Source organism: Geospiza fortis, unplaced genomic scaffold (genome assembly GCF_000277835.1).
Source record: "Geospiza fortis unplaced genomic scaffold, GeoFor_1.0 scaffold279, whole genome shotgun sequence".
NCBI lineage: Eukaryota > Metazoa > Chordata > Aves > Passeriformes > Thraupidae > Geospiza > Geospiza fortis.
In genome coordinates this window covers 80,014-93,424 of record NW_005054352.1, presented here as the reverse complement: position 1 = coordinate 93,424, position 13,411 = coordinate 80,014, and the positions used below count along the sequence as shown (strand labels likewise).

Below are 13,411 nucleotides of genomic sequence, written 5' to 3'. Positions count from 1 at the left end.
TCATGCATGCCAACCTATGTCTTGGAGGACAGCAGAATCCCAGCACAGCTACTGTTTCACAGCATTTGTTTTACTGTTTGGTGCTGTGTATGTAGAAGTTCCACAGAGGCAAGCTTTAGGTTAATGCAGGGTTAGATGGGGAAATCCTTTCTCAAGAAGTCCCGGATCATTTGTGGTCATACACTACATTATTGCTGGGTTACAGGAGTTGTACTTATGTTGACTTTTTCCCCTCTTGAGGAATCTTCCTCCTACATGTTGCTAGGAGACAATAACGACTGGATACTTAAGAGAGACAAAAGAAGCTGTCAGAGCTCAGGCCCGAGATTTGGACTGGGAAAATGGGGTTGAGTGCAGTCCCTTGTGCTATCAGCTTTCAGAAGGGAGAGAGGCTGCAGTCGGTTGCTGGTGGGGAGAATTCGTCACCACTGCAGTGTTCCGTCTCCTGCTGCCTTTCTTCTACCACGAATGGAGCTCTGCTCGTAAGAGCAGCTTTTGTACTGGAACCTTATTAACAGCCTGCGTCACTAAAAGAGGGACTTTCCACCATCTGCTCAGGTGCGTCAGGGGAAAATCCCGGGATCCAGAGCTTGCCTTTCCCTGCCCTGCTGGGAGCTGGGTTGCCGCTGGTCCGCCCCCGCCACTTCTTTGCCACTGCTCCAAGCTTTCGCTATACTGTAGCCCCGTACGCCCTGCTTGCCAAGACGTCCAGTGGTTCCCGATACAGCTGTGGGGTTTGATATATCTCGTCTACTGCCCCCAGGGATTTTTGCTCATTTTTGCCGTTCCAGCTTGCTGCTTCTGAGGGTCCTGCTGGGGCACTAGGATCGACTGACCAAAGGTTTGCGAAGCAAAGTCTCTCTTCTATCCCTTTCTTGTCTAGGACAAAGCCGCCATTATCCTTTCCTGTCTGGGCCAAGCTGCCATTACAGCGTGCTCCCTGAGCTCGCACCAGCACGCCCCCTGCAGGCGTTGTTTGTTTGCCTTGTTATACATACTAGTAAATAACTGTTGATCCTATTCTCATATCTCTGCCTAAAAGCCCCTGAATTTCAAAATTACAGTAATTCAGAGGGAAGGGGTTGATTTTTTCCATTTCAAGGGAGGCTCCTGCCTTCCTTTACAGACAGTCTTTCAAACCGAGACAGTTACCTAGCTTGCTAAAAGTATTAGATGGATATTACCCAAGTGCACAGTCAAATATTTTTAGACCTTGCAGAAGCCTAGTTTACAATGTCAGGCTTGTATATCCAGAGTACCCTATGCTTTGTCTTCTGCTACACAGTGAGCTTCTAAAACACAGACTTCAGCTATCTTCCTTCACTGTGAAGATCGTTCATTCCCCTTCTACTAACAATCCTGAGATATTTTCATATGCACCTGTACCTGAATGAGTACAGTAGTTGCAGGATTGCAGGTTAAATCTAGGAAAATACTGCAGTATGGTCTAATTTTGCCATCTTTACTTACATTGGATGGTAATTTAAGACTTAAACAGAAAACCTTCTGTAAGTTACTAACCATCAGGAATAGGGGACAGAATCTACTGCTTCCCAGTTTTGGGAGGTAAAAAGTGGTCATTTTGTTATAAATGATCAATCATGAGTCAAATTATCAAAAATTTCGAAAAGATTTATTAATCTATCTGCACAACCGAATTTCGGTCTCTGAGACCACCACAGCCAAAGAGACAGCATCAAGCCCAGGATCGGTGCTGGGTGAACTTGGACCTGACCCCTCGAGTGTCAGAGTCTCCCCCGTTCACGAATGCCGCTTCTTGTGGCAAGGTTTTATACAGTTTATTGTGCTCGAGGCAAAGGTGTCCAAATTTCTTTTGTAACTGTTCACATTCATCACTGTTCTTTTCAATGTGCAGAGCGGGACAAAGGTCAGTTCCAGGCGTGCAGTCAGCGTTGATGGGCTCCAGGGAAAGCCATGTATTCAGATGTATAAGTTTGGCTCCTGACTGTCTTGATAGATGCAATGGGCAAGGCAATAATCGCTCTTAGGTGGTTCCCGAGATACCGGTGATCATCGCCCTGGAAGCTACTATTCTTATGTTAAAGCATCGATTGTTATCTTAGCTTGTGTCCGGGAATTCATTGTAATCTGAATAGACTGCTGCTCTCCTCAGAGACATATGTTTGGATTTTTACAATCTTTTATACCATACATTAATAGCATTAATTATCCCTACCATATATTACAATTTTGGTTTTTTTCACTCTTGTTTGCACTAAATATATTACTTTCACATCTCCACCTTCAGCCTTTTTAAATTTTTGTGCTTTGGCAGAATTTTAATACAGATATGTAGTGTAGGTTCATCACAAAGCTGACAATCCACAAAAAAAAGTTCTGTCTCACATGTTTCTTCTATTTTTGATATGTTTTTTTCCTAGAACCTGGAAAAAAATACCCTCATTCTTTTTCTCTAGGCAGTCACTCCAAATGCCTTTTTCTACACTCCTTGAAAACTCTCTTCTTCTACGTTCCAGGACATCAGAGATCTGTCTGTAAGTCCCTCTTTGGCTTTGGAGCTGCCTTCCACTTCATTGTCTATTTTTTGAGTTTGGTGGCAGCATATGGGCTTACCTACTCTCACAGCAGCCTTTAGTCACTTCTTATAAGATCATAGTATTAGGTAACAGCATCACTCTGTGCATTGAAGATCGCTGACCTGGTATGCTTACTAAAGTGGTGTAATTCTCCCTGTAAAACCACACATTTATAAGGAAGAAGAAACTCTGTATTGTTCAGTTCTTCATATCTTAAATTACATTTTCTCATTCCAGATATACACAGTTCTATGTTTCCATGTTAGTCTGTTTTACTATCCAGTTCCAGATCACTTCTTGTTTCCTCTGTAGGCTGACAACCTTGTGTTGATTGAACCTAGATTTCCTATCTGTATTAAAATTGTGCCAAATATGGGGAACAAATGGAAATTGTCTTGGGAAACAGCCCTGTGAATACATTGGCATTACATTTTGCGCTTAATCACAGCTGCAACAGCTTCTCCTAAACAAAGATGCCCAAAAACTGTAAAGAAAACCTACTTCCTTTCAAAGTCCACTCAAGTGCACAGCTTTTTCCTTCTAAATTTCAGCTCTGAAAATAATGAAAGAAAAGAAAGTCTTGCTGAAGGTTAACCTAGAACACTCCCCCATCTTCCATTTTCTCTATTTTTATTTTTGCCCTGGTTTTTGCATATTCTTTAGGTCATCAGTAAGAGCAAAAGATTATGATTAGCATCATAGACACAAGTGTCCTGTGATATCTTATTTTTTGAACTATATTTTTGGATCCTTGCTGACAATTTCTCGTAGCTGCTATGAAGGCAGATGGTGCTTTCTGCTAGAATTCCACCATTTTTTCTTCTCTTACTTTCACCTTTAACCTTTTAATTTCTAACTCTCATGGACTGCCGACATTTTTACATTTATCCAATAAAGAACCTTGTGAGAAAGGAATCTTCTCCCAAGTGTGAACTTATTTCTCCAAACTCTTAAAGCAAACAGTTCTCTGCAAAGAAAAGAAGCACTCTGTACCCCTTAGGAAATAAGAAAGCTAACATGCTGCTCATTAGACTCAGCACATGCTGCATCTTAGCTGAACATGCGAAACAAAGCTGAGTAAAGAATGGGGTATGATGATGTAAGTAAACACTGAGGGGACTTCAGTGTCAGGAAACCTCAATGTACTGTGCTATCAGAGGAAAAAAGACTCAGAAAGGACATGGAGAAGCTATGGCGTTTCACAGCTGATGGTAAAAATGAAGAAGCAGATGGCTACTGGAGATACCAAAAAGAATTACTAGGATTAGAATACAAAGGCATCCTTTCTTCATCAACTCACAGCAGACAATCTGTTCACACTTTCACATTCAAAAGGATTTTTATAAGTTTTGAAGGGCACTGGAAAATTGGAGCGGATCCAGTTTGGGTGGGAACAAGATGATCATAGTGCTGGGGAACTTGGCATATGGTGAAAGGTTGAAGGAATTGTGTTTGCTCTGCCAGGGCATGATGAACTTAAGAAGATCAAAGAATCTTGTATCTAACAGGTATTTATAGAGTAAAAGCTGTTCTTGCTTCACAGTGATGCATGGTGACAGGACAAGAGGGAAAGGGTACAAACTGCTGCCTGGATGGAAGAAAAACATACAAAGAGCACTCCGAAATATTGGAATGGTTTGCTCAGGGAAATGGTAGAGTCCACCTTGTTGAAAATATTAATGTCTTAGTTTGACAAGGCCCCGGATAACCTAATCTAAAGACTAAGAAGTTGGATCAGATGATTTCTAAAGGCCTCTTCCAACTTAGATTTCTCTATTATTTGCATCTCATACTAGATCTGAGTTTAGCAAAGAGTAAAAATCCTAGAATAAGGACAATTTTAAAGGCTGTGTTAAAAATTAGCATACATTTAGGATTTCAAAACAAAACATATATATTTTTAAATTATCTCCTTTTAACAAGGGTAAACTGTTTGGCAGTTTTTTAAAAAACTGATAGTTCCAAGCCAATGTGCTCAGTTCTTCAGCCAGCCAGTCTCCACTTTCACTTCAAACCTCTCCACCTTCTAAGTAGCTCTGACAACCTGTCTATCTCAGATGTCTACCTGTCAATCAAGAATAAGATGTTGTGATCTTCAGTTAATGTAAAAGAGTGACTTGGATTAAAATGTTTATTGCAGAAGCAATCAGAAAATATAATTTTGTAAAGACTGAATTTTAATTGTTTTGATTGTATTCCACTGTGGCTGGCATCACTACACATCTTTTATTCTAACTCCCCTTTGACTTTATTTGCTTACACCCCCTTTAATTTTGAATCCTCCAATATCTCCTTTGTTAGTTTTATAATCATCAAGTCAGCTAGCACTTCCATTTTAATGCCTCTTATTTCCTACTCCTTATATTATCATTTGTCCTAAAATAGTTCATTGGTTCTCACATCTTACTCCAGTGATGTGCTCTCAACCTCACCTCCACTTGGAACTTATCATTCTCTGTGATCTTCCACACCAAATCTCTTTTCCCTATTGATCTCCACCTGTCAATTGTGCCCCTCCCAAGAATTTCAATTTGACAGTGTCTCTCAATTCTGCAGTGCGTCTACTGTTTACTTCTGACAGTGTAACATTTATTTGGATTATTGTCTACAGTTATAGGGTCTTTTATACTGTAAACTCTTTATCATTTCATCATTAGTTTTTGCCTTCTGTGAGATCAGAAACACTATCTTCTGTCTCTGAAGTCAAATGTTCTTTTTGCCATGGAATTAAGAAGGCCAAGTGATTTCCCTCTTCTGCACGTCTTTTCAAATATTGTTTTTTTACATCTTTAGTATTACTGTGCTTCTGTTCCCTGTTAAAGTGCTGATTTTACAGTCTTTTCTGCCTTTTCTGCAGCTTCATGTCTTTCTGTTGTTGACTCCATGTGAGGATTCATCAAGTTCTTAGAATTTTGAAATCATAGAATAATTTGAATTTTAAGGGACCTTAAAGAGCATCTAGGTATAACCCCCCTGCCACTGGGGGTTCTTCTCTCCTTCTCCATCATGCCCATGGATGTCATGTTCTTCCCTGCTATGCTCTCATCTTATTTTCTAAAACCTTTGCTCTACTAAAACCTTTGCTCTTATCCTGTTGCCATTTTCAGGTCCATGATATGCTCTCAGTGGAGCAGAGGCTGGGCAGCAGTCAATGGACAAGATGAATGGAGCTTCTGGAGGACTGTCTCAGCTGTTTATAAGATCCTCCTGTGCTCCTCTCTAGGCCAGGACTCTTACCATGGTACAGCGCACTTCAACATCTAATTACCTCAACTCTCTGCGATTAATTCCTCTATTTACTCATGAAAAAATTGAAGAGGAAGACATCCAAATGCTAATGGTTTGTCTCTCCCTGTCGTGGAGTAGACTTTAGGTCTCCAATCCTTTTTCCTAATTCATTAAGTAATGCCATTTTACCACTTGCACAGTGATTCCTTCAAAGTCACACTTTAAATAGCACTTCCTATTTCAGCTTTTCTTCAAACAAAACAATTGGGTATGATCTCCACAACTGCAGCAATTGCAAATTTAGAATAAAATATAAGGCAGCCTAGCACAGCCTCAGCTACAAAGTGTCTGGGGACTGTAATAGATTTGGTATGACTTAGATCAGTCTGAACCTCTGTCTATCCAATGGGAACCCCTGCATTGGGTAAAGATCAAGGAAATGCTTAAGTATTTTACCTTGCCTTACCTGTCTGGTCATGATTCCTCCCTAACCAACCACTCCTACAATAAGAAATAGCAAATGGTGGTGTAGCACACTGATTGTGGTTTTGCATAGCTTGTTTTTTTTTTGTGAGGAGGGAAGAAACCAACCATGGAAGCAATTTTTTCTGTGGGAAGCTGCTAGAATCTTCCTCCATGCCTGGCAAAGTCAGTCACAGGCTGGCTCTGAAAATAACCATGCTGCTAACCCAATTACAGTAGTTGGTAAGACCTCTGTGATGACATACCTAAGAAGAAAAAAAACCACATGCAATTCCTCTTTCTCCTCCTCCAAGGGGTGGTGAGGTGGCCACAGGGGCCATGCCAACAGGGGCCATCCTGGTGCCACAAGTCGCCACACAGCCTGGACCATGCAGCTGGAGGCAGCACTGGGAGCGCCCATGTGGCCAGGGCTATCTCAGCATGGTCCACAGCAACCTGTGCTTGCTTGGCTGTTTTAACTAGCCATGCTGAGGGCAGAAGGGCATTTCCAATGCAGAGCTTGGATGGGATCAACCCTATAAGAACCTTTCAACTGATAGAACTTGTTAACAACCAAACCTACGGACCCCAACTCTTTCCTATGTCAGACAAAAGGAAAAGGTGAAGACACATGAGAACAACATAGGGACACCAAGGTCAGTGAAAGGACAGAGGAGCAGGAGGTGCTCCAGGCATCAGAGCTGAGATTCTTCTACAAGCCATGGTGAGGACTACAATAAAACAGTTTCCCTGTAATTTGTGAAGTACATGTGGGGATGCAGACATGTACTCACAGCCCGTGAGAAAAGGTGTTCATGATGAAGCATGTGGATGCTGAAAAACTGTAATCTAGTGGGAAACTTGAACAGAGAGAGACAACCCTTGCTTCCAAACCAGAACAAATCATCCTTAAGAAACTACACCCCATGAACTAAAATGACCCATACCACGTAGTTCGAAAAGACTATTTTGCCCATGAGAATGTGCCACTGTGCCTCTCTGAGTGTCCACTTGGAGTCACCCTGGCTTGCTCTGACACAGCAAGTGGCAGGGGACACTCTCCCGTTCCTCGGGAGGGCAACTAAGGCTTTTGCCTTGCACGGGCGAGGCTCTGTGGAATGAAAGGTAGAAGAAGGAGTAGACTTCTGTTGAGGGTTCAGTCTGGGTTTATTGAGGAAGAGCCCCAAATGAAGGGGCGGGACTGGGCTGTGCAACATATTATAAAGGGTGAACAGGGAAGGGGCTCGCCCATCTGCCAATGGGGTTACAGGAGGGCGTGGGGAGCAGGGGAAGAGGCATTTGAGGAAACCAATGGGAGTAATCTGGGGGAGGGGCTCCAGTGCCAGAACCTATCACTTGATGTCCTCGGTAGAAGTTTCTAGAGCAAGCGCATGGGTTGACAGACAGGACACTGGGAGGGGTTGAAGGAGTGACATGCAGTTTTTAGGGAACAGGGGGAGGAGGCAGGGTGATTGACACTAAAGAGGAGGGAGGATGCAACAGGGGCACAACCATTATAACAGGGGGAAACTGGAACAAACCAAGGTACAAACCGTTACAACTGAAACATACAAAAATACAATACAATAGGAGTGACTAATGTTACAGCAGGTTAGGCAGGACTGCTGCTCCTGAAAATTAGAACCACGTTGGAGAAGTTCACAAAGAACTGTCTCCCATGGGAAGGACCCCACAATATAACAGAAGAGACTCCTCTTCCTAAGCAAATTGAAGACTTTTAGAAGTGACAAGCTGAGTAAAACCCCCATGCTTTGTCTCCCTGCACTGTCAGTGGGAAAGAAAGAAGGGCTGGGGAGGAGGAGTTGTTCTAAAGGTTTATTTTAGTTCTCATTATCTTTTTTAAATTATTTTAATAATTTTTTCTTCATACCTTGTAAGTTTTGAGCGTGTTTTGCCCTTAGAGTGTTTTCTCCTAATCCTTATCTCACACCATAAGCCTTTTGGTTTTTCTTTCCCCCTTCTCTGCTCAGCTATAGCAGAGGAGAATGACTGGCTGGTTTTTCATGGGTGCTGGTCTTCTAGCCAGTGTCAAGTCCTGATAAACACAAAATCACTGTGGACAGACTTGTGGAACATGACTCTTTAATAATAATTTTGTTCAATAATGATCATTTTGCTATAAATGCAATTAATAAGAATATGATCTCCTACTTTCAGCATCCTACCAGAACACAGATGCAGATGTACCTCACGTTTTCTGTATGAGTCTCAGCTTTCTTGCATCAGTCTATTCTGGCAGGTGCTGAGGAGAGAAAGTACCTCTGTTAAAATTCATAGATCTAGTTCAGGAATGGACTGGGAATTAAGGGTTCTTCACACAAGGAAGAGGAGAAAGAACAGAAGGTGGTGGGCTGTTGGGCATCTTCTCTTTGAGAAAGGAAGAAATTGTGAAACCTAAAGTAAAAAGTAGGTGAAAAAAATTGTTGTATTTATCCAGCCTGCTGAGGATGACAGTATTTCTACAGAGGCAAAGTTGGAGCAGAGCAGTCCTTGACTCATAAGGCTTCAGTGATCTAGCCATGAAACATCACAAGGAATCTCACCTGGAAAAATGATTAAAGAAACTTAGGTCATGTCAAATACAAAATATAAATAAACATATTACTGAAGAAAATAAGGAGTATGTAAGTGTTCAGGACGTTGTACAGGCTCTCTGTGCAACAAAAACTCACCAGTCACATGGATGAGGATAGCTTTGCTTCAAGGAGGAATTTAATTTAGGGACTGGTGCCACGGTGCCGGATTTCTTCTGCCCAACCAGCTCCCAGCACCGATGGCACAGGTGGGCTGCCCCCAGAAAGCTGTCCAATCCGGGGTGCAGCTGCAGGGTATGGCAGCTCCACGGCTCAGGTGGACTGCAGACTGTGCCGAGAGTAGGGACAAGGATCAGGGAGAGGCCTTCTGTAGGGTTTACAAAGAAATTCATTCCTCGAGGTTCAGTGACAGAAAGGGCAAACCAACGTGCATATATCAGCTTATAAGGAGGAGGAGGTCCCACGGAAGGATACAGTCTTCGACCAACTGGGAGAAATTGGGGGTGGGCAGGGAATACAATGTTTAAACCAATAGGGGACTGCAGGGAAGGAGAATAATTTAAACAAACCAATGGGGTTTCGAAAGATGCAAAATTGATAGGGAAGTTTCTAGAGAAAGAGGCAGGCTTGGAGAAGGATTGACATTCAATAGGAGGAGGAACAGGGAGCAGAGGGGCAGATCTGTGGAGAGATGGACAGTTAGGGCAAAACCAATAACACAGGGGGAAAAGGAACAATCTATCAGTAATAAAATATGCTATAACACTACAAAATAAGAAAGATTACAAAACTGACTGCTGGAAATGTATTACAATTTAAAAAGACACAATGCTACAGGCTGGAGAGCCATGAAAACCTATTTTCTCACTGTTATGTAACTTTTTGTTTGCTTAGTTAAAATTGCCAGTATGTTAATTGACCTACAATAAAGGAATCCTTTCTATTAACTGGTATCACTGATAACAAAATACAGCATACTCCCCTGGAAAACAGCACAAAAATAGGAATAAATGTTACATGAGTGAAAACTACTACTTTCATCTTCTGATGTGGAAATTACAGTGTAAGTGCCTTTTTAAGATGGTCGAAAATGAAAAGTTGGGGTGGGTCCAGTTATATTAAAAAAAACCAAGCAGGTGAACTTCAAATTATCTTTTTCTGAAAAGCTAAGGTGTGCTCCTTTATAAGCCAGCCTAGTTCAAACAGTGAGGGAAATAAGAGAAGTATTATGCAACAGCTTCCATGTGACTGAACTCTTCCATTTGCCCCAATGAACCAGGTCTGAACCTTAAATATGCAGAAAGGCATGATAGGGAGGGAGACAAAAAAGCCTGCAGAAAACACAGTCACAGTAGAAAGCTTTTAAGGATCACAAGCAAAACTTGTTTGAATTTGTTAAGTGCTGGTTCATGGATGCAAGACATGCAGCAATCTAAATTGTGATGGAATCTAACAAAGCGTTATGAAAGTGAAACATTTCCTGCAGTTTCTATGCTCATTTTGTGTACATTTTCTGCTTTGAAATTGAAAAATAAATCTCGAATTCATGCCTGAGCATCTTAGCTTTTTAGCATTAAAAATTTTGCTCTGATCCAGTGATTTGAGTTGCTTGCATTTAGGCAGCTCCAGGAAAAAAAAATCTGTGAAATACTAGGAATAACATAAAAATGTAGTATCACTGTCAAACTATCAAAAAGAAATCAAACTTTCAATATATATCTAAGAACACTACAGTCTACAAAAGTGCTATAATATATCATGTCCAAGACACACTACAAATCCAGTATTATTTCTGAACAAAGAATCTTTGAAAAGACAACCTTTCAACAGAAATCCTGGTAAACTTACATCAGTGTCTTGGTTTGAAAGATAGATGTCTCCTATGGAAGGCAAGAGCCTCTCTTGCAATGGAGAATGTAAACCCCCTCCCTCTGAATTATTATAATTTTGAAATTAAGGGGCTCTCAGGCAAAGATATGAGGATAGGAATAACAGTTCTTTGCTAATATGTGTAGCAAGGTAAAAAAACAACAACAACTATGGCATTCTCCCACACAATGATGTAATGCAGATATTCTGAAGCTTCACCCTTTTCCAGTGCAGCCTGGATCAGTCTATGGCAGATGGTGGGGCTGTGTTCCCACCCCTGGGGCAGTCGGTTCCAGGTGCACTGCACGCCCCTCCAGGTGAAAGCAAACTGAGGCTTGCATTCTGCTGCCAGAGGAATGGAGAAAAATTATTTACCAATGTCAATAGTGGCGTACCACTTTACTGCCTTGGACTCCAGCTTGTACTGGAGCTCCAGCATGTCCAGCACAGCAGCGCTCAGCGGTGGAGTCACTTCCTTCAAGGCACGATATTCCACAGTCAATCTCCATTCTCTGTCAGACTTGTGTGCAGGCCAAATGCGACTGTTGAAGGGTGAGTCAGTTTTGCTGACCACCCCTTGGCTCTCCAGCTCACAGATAATTTTGTGGATGGGGATCACCATGTCTCGATTCACCCAGCACTGCCAGTGATGCGCTATTCAGGTGGCAATTGGTGCTCGTTGCTCTTCCACCTTCAGGAGTCCTACTGAAGATGTGTTTTCTGACAGTCCAGGCAAGGTGTTCAACTGCTAAATGTTCTCTGCCTCTACAGTAGCTATTCCAAAAGCCCACCCGAGTCCCTTTCGGTCTTTGCAATAGCCATTCCAGAGGAAGCCTATGCCCAGAATACACGGGGCCTCTGGGCTGGTCACAATAGGATGTTTCTGCCACTCCTTCCCAGTCAGGCTCACCTCGGCTTCCAACATTCATTCAAGAGGTTCCTTCAAGGGGATCCAACAGATCATCCTCCCTTCTGTAATACCTGGCAGCTCAGCCATGGGAGGCTGAGGCTACCTTCACTTTAGTGGAACTCCCTTGGTTACTGTTTCCCTCCTTGAGTTGACGCACTTGTGCTGTCAGGACAGAAGTGGTTTCCCATCCCACCTTCTCATGTCTTCCCCATGCCTGTGCAGAAAGAACCACAGGTCAGCTTGTGGGGTGTACCCTGTGTCTCTAGCTGGAGAACGTTGGGCTCTGACTTTGGGGCCTGTAACTTGCCCTGGTGCAGCACTGATCTCCCTCATCTCCTCTCACATCTCCCTCATCTCTGCTTTGAGGTCCTTAAACCACAGCAGAGACATGAACCTATACTGGGCCATTGATCATACTCACATAATTTCTGAGCCTGTTGGTGACAGAACCCACTGTCTCTCAGCTGTCCTTGGCATTAATTGTTGTAATTGCTGAAGTGGTGTATTGGGATGGCCCTAGCTTTGCCAGGTTACACAACATTTGCCCTGTGCACTTGGCTTTCATGCTACCTGTTCCTCCCAAAGAGTACCTCCAATACTGCCACTTCTCTCAGCTGTTGGATCCCTTCCTCAAGGGGCTTCCAGCACATTCTATGATGGTGCTCCTGCATTCTCTCCCTGTGGACAAACCTCTCTCTTACACTCATTAAAAGCCGCTCCCAGAGGGAAAGGGACCCTGGCTCCATTGTAGAAATCAGATTCATACTTGAGTCCTGGGTCAAGAGTCCCAGATTCCTTGCCTCACCACCATTCAGTTGCCCGCCTGTATCCATAATGTCCCAGACCTGAAGTAACCAGGCTGAATAAGCCTCACGTCCCCATTGTACAATGTCTTTTCACATATTACAGAGACTCATACAACAGGGACTCGATGATGATCTCAGCCTCCTGCTCCCCTGTGGGTTGTGAGCTCCCTCGTTTCCCTTCATTATTAACTGGGCATGCTGGTTTGATCTTAGACTTTTGCTTTTCCACAGGGGCGACTGCAGCTGGCTGTGACTGCTCTTGCAGTTCAGCTGGAACCTGGATGGTTGTGATGTCTGTGGGTTCCACTGCTGCACCATTAGACTCTCCCTCTTCGAGGCAAGGGGAGGATTTCCCACCACCTGCTGAAGTCCCATCTCACATATCTCCTTCAGCAGAACCCCCACTCAATCCAGGTGTATAAAGAGGTTTTACAGTGACTTCTGTGAGCCAGAAAGAAGTTTGTTAAGAAGATCCATGTTTACCCTTGAAAGAATTTCCTACCAATGTTGTTGACATAGAAACCAAGAAAGACGGGTAAATAAGAGAAACCTGCAACTGTCTATTCCAATAAGCACTTTGTCTCTTCTGACCAATGAGTAAAGTGTAAACTTAGGAGTTTTTTTAAGAATGTATAAAAACCATGCATGCTAGAACAAAAACAGGTTGGAGGCCTTCTGAAAATGGAACGTTGCTTTACATTGTCTCCATTTCAACTATGACTGTCTCAACTGCAACAAATGGTGATGGCCAAAGTGATGGGGGAGCAGCTGAGAAGGGCTGCTGGCAGCTGGGAGAGCTGCAACAGTTGGCTTGTGGGGTGAGTCATGGCCAGAGACAGGGCCCCAGTGTAGCTTTTGAGAGCAGGAGGAAGATGCTATCAGTCCGGATGTGCTGCTGCTCGTAAAAGGACAGCCCGGCAGCTCCCACAGCAGAGCGGGAGAGAAAAGGTGAGCAGCCGGCAGCCTAATGGGCCAGCTGATATAGCCTCTGCAACAAGCAGGGCAATCAGCCAGCTGGCTGGG

At 43.1% G+C, this 13,411-nt stretch overlaps 1 long non-coding RNA gene across 1 annotated transcript; it reads left to right on the top strand.

The window, feature by feature from the left end:
- Nucleotides 1-357: 357 nt before the first annotated feature.
- On the top strand, nucleotides 358-12,960 carry LOC115948140. Its single transcript, XR_004081986.1, has 2 exons — nucleotides 358-841; nucleotides 12,620-12,960. It is a non-coding gene; the product is annotated as an uncharacterized LOC115948140 (long non-coding RNA).
- Nucleotides 12,961-13,411: the final 451 nt, after the last annotated feature.